General features: G+C 36.3%; 1 pseudogene; it reads right to left on the reverse strand.

The window, feature by feature from the left end:
* Positions 1-7,546: 7,546 nt before the first annotated feature.
* Positions 7,547-7,856, reverse strand: LOC126950322 (40S ribosomal protein S29-like; annotated as a pseudogene).
* Between the last annotated feature and the right edge of the window lie 318 nt (positions 7,857-8,174).

Consider the following 8,174-nt stretch of genomic DNA (forward strand, 5'->3'; position numbering starts at 1 on the left):
AAGGATACACAAAACAACCAGAGAGCAATTAACAAAATGACAGAAATAAGTCCTCACATGTCAACAGTTACCTTGAATGTAAACAAATTAAAATTTCCACTTAAAAGATGTAGACTGGATGAATGGATAAGAGAACATGACTTAACTATGTCTTATTTACAAGAAACTTATTTCACGTGTGAAGTCATAGATAGACTGAAAGCAAAGGGATGGAAAAAAATATTCCACAAACGGAAACCAAAAATAAGCAGACGTAGCTATATTTATAGCATATAAAACAGACTTTAAGTCAAAAACAGTAAAAAGAGACAAAAAGTAATTATATAATGATAAAGATATCAATTCATTAAAAGGATATAAAAATCTTTTTTTTCTCTTTTTTTTAAATTTTGAGACACAACCTCTCTGTTGCTCTGTCACTCAAGCTAGAGGGCAATGGCACAATCATGGCTCACTCCAGCCTCAACCTCCTGGGCTCAAGCAATCCTCTCACCTCAGCCTCAGGCACATGCCCTGCACTTGGCTAATTTTTTAAAATTTTGTGTAAGATGGGATCTCACTATGTTACTGAGGCTAGTCTGTAACTCAGCCTTGAGTGATCCTCTTGCCTTGGCCTCCCAAAGCTCTGGGGTTACAGGTGTGAGCCACTGTGCCTGGGCAAGAGGATATAATAAGTCTAAATATATATGCGCCCAACACCAGAGCACCCAGAAATGTAAAACAAATATTATTAGCTCTAAAGTAAGGAATAGGCTCCAATATAATAATGGTTGGGGACTTTAACACTCCATTCTCAGCAACTGATAGATTATCTACACAGAATATCAACAAAGGAATATTGGGTTTAAACTGCATATTTTAGATCAAATGGACCTAGCAGACATTTACAGAACATTTCATCCGACAGCTGCAGAGTACGCATTCATCAGCACGTGGAATATTCTCCAAGGTAGCCCATATGTTAGAACACCAAACAAATCTCAACAAATGTTTAAAAATTGAAATTATATCATGTATCTTCTCTGACCACAATGAAATAAAACTAGAAATAAAAAGCAAAGAGGGTCTGTGGAAACTGTACAAATACATGAAATTAAAGAACATGCTCCTGAATGACCATTGCGTTAACGAAGAAATTAAGAAGCAAATCAGGCTGGGCATGGTAGCTAGCACCTGTAATCCCAGTACTTTGGGAGGTTGAGGTGGGCAGATCACTTGAGGCCAGGAGTTCAAGACCAGCCTGGCCAACATGGTGAAACCCTATCTCTACTAAAAATACAAAAATTAGCCAGATGTGGTGATACATGACTTTAGTTTCAGCTATTCTGGAGGCTGAGACATGAGAATTGTTTGAACCTGGTAGGCGGAGGTTGCAGTGAGCCGAGATTGTGCCATACCACTCCAGCCTAGGTAACAGAGTGAGACTGTCTCAAATAAGTAAATAAATAAATAAATAAATAAATAAATAAATAAAAGAAAAAGAAAGAAAAAGGAAGAAAGAAAGAAAGAAAGAAAGAAAGAAAGAAAGAAAGAAAGAAAGAAAGAAAGGGAAAGAAAGAAATTAAGAAGGAAGCCAAAAATTTCTTGAAACAAGTGAAAATGGAAACACAGCATACTAAAACCTATGGTACTAAAAATATACAAAAAAGTCAAGAAACAAAAAGTGGGGTTTTTAAAAAGATTAATAATATTGGCAAACCACTGGCTAGACTAGCGAAGAAAGAAAGAAGACCCAAATAAAATTATAAATGAAAAGGAAGCATTACAACTGATAACCACAGAAATAGAGAAGATCATCGGAGACTATTATGAACAACTATACACTAACAAACTGCAAAACCTAGAGAAAATGGATAAATCCCTGGAAACATGCAAACTACTAAGATCGAATCAGGAAGAAATAGAAAACCTGAACAGATCAATAAAGTATAATGAGATTGAAAACAAATTAAAAAGTCTCCCAACAAAGAAAAGCCAAAAACATGACTTTACTGCATAATTCTACCAAACTAATAAAGAAGAACTAATATCAATTCTCCTCAAACTATTCTGGAAAAGAGGAGAGGTGGGCATTCTCCCTAACTCATTCTATAAAACCAGTATTACCTTGGTACCAAAGTCAAACAAAAACACAACACAAAAAGAAAATGACAGGTCAATAAGCTAATGAACGTAGATCTAGAAATCCTCAACAAAATATTAGCAAACCAAATCTAGCAGCACCTCAAAAAGATAATATACAACAATCAAGTGGAATTTACCCCAGGATTGCAAGCATGGTTCTACATATGTAAGTCAGTAAATGTGATATATCACCTCAGGAGAACAAAAGACAAAAACTACATGATCATCTAATAGATGCAGTAAAAGCATTTGATAAAATTCAACGTCCCTTCATGATAAACAACACTCAACAAACTAGGCACAGAAGGAACATACCTCAATATAATAAAGACCATCTATGACAAACCCACAGTTAACATACTGATGGAAAAAAGCTAAAACCCTTTCTCCTAAGAACTAAAACAAGTGAGGATGCCCACTTTTACCATTTCTATTCAACATACTACTAGGAGTCCTAGCTAGAGCAATCAAATAAGAGATAGAAATAAAAGGCATCCAAATAGAAAAAGAGGAAACCAAATTATCTCTGTTCACTGACAGCATAATTCTATATCTAGAAAACCCTATAGACTCCTTCAAAAGACTCCTAGAGCTGATAAACAAATTCAGTGAAGTTTCAGAAAACAAAATCAACATACAAAAATGAGTAGCATTTCTATATACCAATAATGTCAATAATGAAGTAGCTGAAAAATAAATCAAGAAAGAAATCCCATGTACAATGACAACAAACAAACAAACAAAACAAAACAAAACAAAAATCCTAGTAATAAATTTAAACAAGGAGGTGAAAGATCTCTACAAGGAAAACTATAAAACGCTGGTGAAAGAAATTGCAGCGGTCACAAACAAATGTAAAGACATCCCATGCTCATGGATTGGAAGAATTAATATTGCAAAATGACTATACTACTAAAGCAATTCCTATCAAAATGCCAATGACATTCTTCACAGAAATAGAAAAAAAAAATCCTAAAATTTGTATAGAACCAAAAAAGAGCCTAAATAGCCAAAGCAATTCTGAGCAAAACTAACCAAGCTGGAGGCACCACACTACCTGACTTTAAAGGCTATAGTAGACAAAACAGCATGATATTGGTATAAAAAGAGAAACACAGACCAACGGAACAAAATAGAGAACCCAGAAACAAACTTACATATTTACAGAGACATGATTTTAGACAAATGTGTGGAGAACATACACTGGGGAAAAGGACATCCTCTTCAATAAATGGTGCTGAGAAAACTGGATATTTATAAGCAGAAGAAAGAAATTAAACCCCTATCTCTCACCATATACAAAAATCAAATCAAGATGGATTGAGAACTTAAACAAAAGACCCCAAACTATAAAACATCTAGGAAAAAAACATACCGGGGAATACTCTAGGACTTTGGCCTAAGCCAGTATTTTATGGCTAAGACCCCAGAAAAATAAGCAACAAAACCAAAAATTAAGGAATGAAGTTATATTAAACTACAAACCTTCCACACAGCAAAAGAAACAATCAACAGAGCAAAGAGATAACCTATTCAATGGAAGAAAATATTTGCAAATTATTTATCTGACAAGGACTAATATCCAGAATATACAAGGAACTGAAACAACTCAACAGCAAAAACACAAACAACCCCATTTAAAAGTTGGGCAAGGATCTAAATAGACATTCCTCTAAGGAAGATCTACAAGTGGCCAACAGGTATAATAAAAATGCTCAAAATCACTAATTATCAGGGAAATGCTAATCAAAACCACAATATCATCTTACCCCAGTAAAAATGACTATTAAAAAATACAAAAAAAACCCAGATGTTGGTGACAATGCAGAGAAAAGAAAACTCTCATACACTGTTGGTGGGAATGTAAGTTAGTACAGCCATTATGGAAAATGGTATGAAGATTACTAAAAAAACTAAAAATAGAACTACCATATAATCCAGCTATCCCACTACTGGGTATTCATCCAAAAGAAAGGAAATCAGCATATCAAAGGGATACATACTCCCCCCATGTTTATTGCTGCACTATTCACAATAGCAAAGATAGGGAATCAACCTACGTGTCTACCAATGAATTAATGCATAAAGTAAATGTCATATATTTACACAGTAGTATGCTATTCAGCCATAGAAAATAATGAAATAATGTCATCTGCAGCAACGTGGATGAAACTGGAGGTTAAATAAGCCTGACACAGAAAGATAAATATGGCCAGGCATGTTGACTCATGCCTGTAATCACAGCATTTTGGGAGGCCAAGGTGGGCTGATCGCTTGAGCCCATGAGTTTGAGACCAGCCTGGGCAACATGGTAAAACCCCATCTCTACGAAATAATACAAAAATTAGACAGGCATGATGGCACGTGCCTGTAGTCCCAGCTAGTCAGGAAGTAGAGATGGGAAGATCACATGAACCCAGGGAATTGGAGGCTGCAGTGAGCTGTGATAGTGCTACTACACTCCAGCCTGGGCTACAGGGTGTGACCCTGTCTCAAAACAAAAACAAAAACCAGAAAGACAAATATTATCACATGTACTCATATGCTCATAAAAATGTTGATTTCATGGAGGTAGTGAGTAGAATGACAGTTATCAGAGGCTGGGAAGAATGTGGGAGTGTGTGTGGGGGGAAGTAAAGCAGAGTTGGTTAATGGGTACATACAGTTAGTTAGAATAAGTTCTAATATTCTCTAGTTATATAGGTGACTATATTTAACAATTACGTATTACACATTTCAAAATAGCTCAAAGTAAGGACTTGAAACATTCTCAACACATAAAAAAGGTAAAATGCTGATGGTGATGGATATCCTAAATATCCTGACTTGATCATTACACATTCTATTCATGTAACAAAATATCACATGTATCCCATAAATATATTCAAATATTACATATCAATAAAAACATTAAAAAGTAAAAATTTTAAAAAGACATCTGAACAGCTTCCTTGTGTGCTTTTTGTTCCACAATACATGTATGTCCTCTTTAGCTTTATTGTGAATATAAATCAGAAATTATAAGGCCAGATGCAGTGGCACGCATTTGTAAGCCCAACATTTTGGGAGACTGAGGTGGGAGGATCACTTGAGGCCAGAAGTTTGAGACCAGCCTGGGCAACAAAGCAAAACGTTGTCTCCACAAAAATAACTAACTAATTAAATAAAAAAGATCCAGGCATGGTGGCACATGCCTGTAGTCCCAGCTACTAAGGAGGCTGACGTGGGAGGATCACTTTATCACAGAAGTTTAAGGCCACAGTGAGCTATGATTGTGCCGCTGCACTCCAGCCTGGGTGACAGAGTAAGACTCTTTCAAAACAAAAACAAAAACAAAACTATCTATATTGGATAGCAAACAAATTTGGGATGGAAACTGTTGAGTTTCTGTTATCTAGTCAATACACATAACCTCAATGAGGAATTTTGTTACCGCCTGGATATTTGTGTCCTCCCTTCCCAAATGGCTATGCAAAATTCTCACCTGAAATGTGATGGTGTTAGGAGGCAGGGTCTTTGGGATGTGACTGGGTCATGAAAACGGAGTTCTCATGAATGGGATTGTACCCTTATAAAAGAGGCCCCAGAGAACTCCCTGGCCTCATTTTCTCACTCCGTATCTTTGGTTAACTTCTGTTAAGCCAGGATAAATCATTACCTACATCACTGGGTTGCTTGCAGGCATAACTCACAGAAATTATTTCTATGCACTAAGTCTGTGGTAAATGTTAATCGTTATTATTTGTCATGGTATTTACGAATAGTGACCCATGACATTGGTTTGGTTGCCTGATGAAATCCATTTCCTATAGCATTTTAGTGTAACTTAAGATTTAAATTTTTAAAATCATAATATGCTAGGCACCTACTAAAGACTCTACTTCAAATCAGCCTATTTTGAAATTAGAAGTATATGCTGTTTAAAATCAATTAACTGCACAAATAGCTGTTTAAAGTAGATAAATTTCATTTGAATAATATTTATAAGTAATTATTTATATGATGTGTATCTGGATCATTTAGCATTAATTCATCATTCAGGAACTCTTCAGTGGGAACTACAGTCAAAAGACACACACACACCTACATTCTATAGTTCATGAATTCTTCAGTCGTAGTTATTTGCCCCAAGACCTTCTTTAGTTAATTGATTAGGTAGAGGGTTTCATCGGCTCAGGCAGGGAGTGTGGATGTTGTTAAAATTCTTGTCTGGATATTGTGCACATCTCATAGAAAATGTTCTTAGTGACTAGTGAGTAATAACTATGCCCTACTTCATGAAGGTCCAATTCAGAGTGCTGTTCTACAGCCCTCTCCACCTCCACTGAGAAGTTTCCATTGGTGCATTGAAAAAATGAGTTCATTTACATGATACTGTATCAAGTTAAAAAGATTGGATTCTCTTATAGGTATATTGTTACTTTTTTTTAATACGGCAAAAGTAATACAAACATGTAAAACAAAAAATGTGGAGTACAAAATTTTATAGTCCCATCCCTCTAAGATGACCACTATATGTATATTTTTAAACAAAAAATGCACGATTTTAGATATGTTGTTCTGAAACAGCCCTTTATTGATGGAAATCTAGGGTGCTTCCAAGCTTACTATTACAATATTGAAAATGAACATCCTTGAACATATATCATCACATACTTGTGCAAGCATTTCACCCATTAAACATCTAAAAGTAGAAATACTGGTTTAAAGGATACCTGTATTTAAATCTTATTAAATAGCCTCCGAAAGAGTTTATCCTGCTCACTTATTCACAAAGCAGAAATGTGCCTATTCCTGCTACCTACTTACCTGCCCTGAATAGTACCACGCTTCTATTTCTTTACCACTCTCTTAGATGAAAAATGATAGGTCTTTTTATAAAAAGATTTGAGAGCATTATGGGATTGAGCATTTATTCATATGTTTTGTGTCATTTTAATTTCTTTCCCATTAATTATTGTTTACCCTTCACCCTGTCTCACCCCCATTTCCTGGTTGTATCTTTGGGCAAATCAACTTCTCTGATACTTTGTTTCATTGTCTCTGCAGAGTCGAAACGAGGTACATCCTAAACCTGTGCGTTTTCATGGGTCTTTTTCTCTCGTATCTGATTTCATCTCTATCCCACTTTGTAATGTATTGTTAAAAGGTAATTTTTGAAATAAAGGTAAAATCATGACTCTCATACAGAGAAAAAATGAACATGTGTGAAAGATTTTACTTATTTGATAAGGGAAGCAGGCAAATGTTATACAGGATCAAAGGAAAAGTCAAAAGGTACCGATTTATATGGAATAAAGGAATGGAAAAAGGCAAAAGTATTTTTTTCCTGAGAGGGGAGATAAGTTCACTGAAACCCTATCAGACAAGACAGAATGTGTAGTCTATCCATTAACAAAGAGTTGTAAAATAGCTCAGAGACTTTTGTTTGTTTGTTTTTTCAAATGTTTATTTTATGTACAAAGAACTATCATGGTTTTTCATTGAGTAGATGCCTTGGATAATCCTTTGAAGGAAGATCATTTAGTCCAACTTAATGAAACCAATATCCTTCGCGTACTGACGGAAACACTGGCGGCACAATTGAGGCCATATTTCCGGATCAGACCGTGCCGGTTTGAACACACGCGGCAAGAGCGAGAACCCTGGCCGAATTTTCGCGGGTGGCTCCAGTACAGCTGCTGGTGACCCATCTTGCTCTCAGAAGTGCAACGAGGTAAAAGGAAGGAACTAGCTCAGAGATTATAAAGGCTAGAATCTGACTGGCTGGGCACAGTGGCTCACAACTGTAATCCCAGCACTCTGGGAGGCTGAGGTGGGAGGATCGGTTGAGGCCAGGAGTTAATGACCAGCCTGGGCAACAGAGAGAGGCCCCAAATCTACAAAACAAATAAACAAACACTTAGCTGGGCATAGTGGCACATCCCTGTAGTCCTAGGGGAGGTGAGGAGGGAGGATCACTTGAGCCCAAGAGTTAAGCTGCAGTAAGTGATGATCATGCCACTTCACTTCAGTCTGGGCAACAGAGCAAAGCCCTGTCTCTAAGAAAA

Source organism: Macaca thibetana, chromosome 3 (genome assembly GCF_024542745.1).
Source record: "Macaca thibetana thibetana isolate TM-01 chromosome 3, ASM2454274v1, whole genome shotgun sequence".
Lineage (NCBI taxonomy): Eukaryota > Metazoa > Chordata > Mammalia > Primates > Cercopithecidae > Macaca > Macaca thibetana.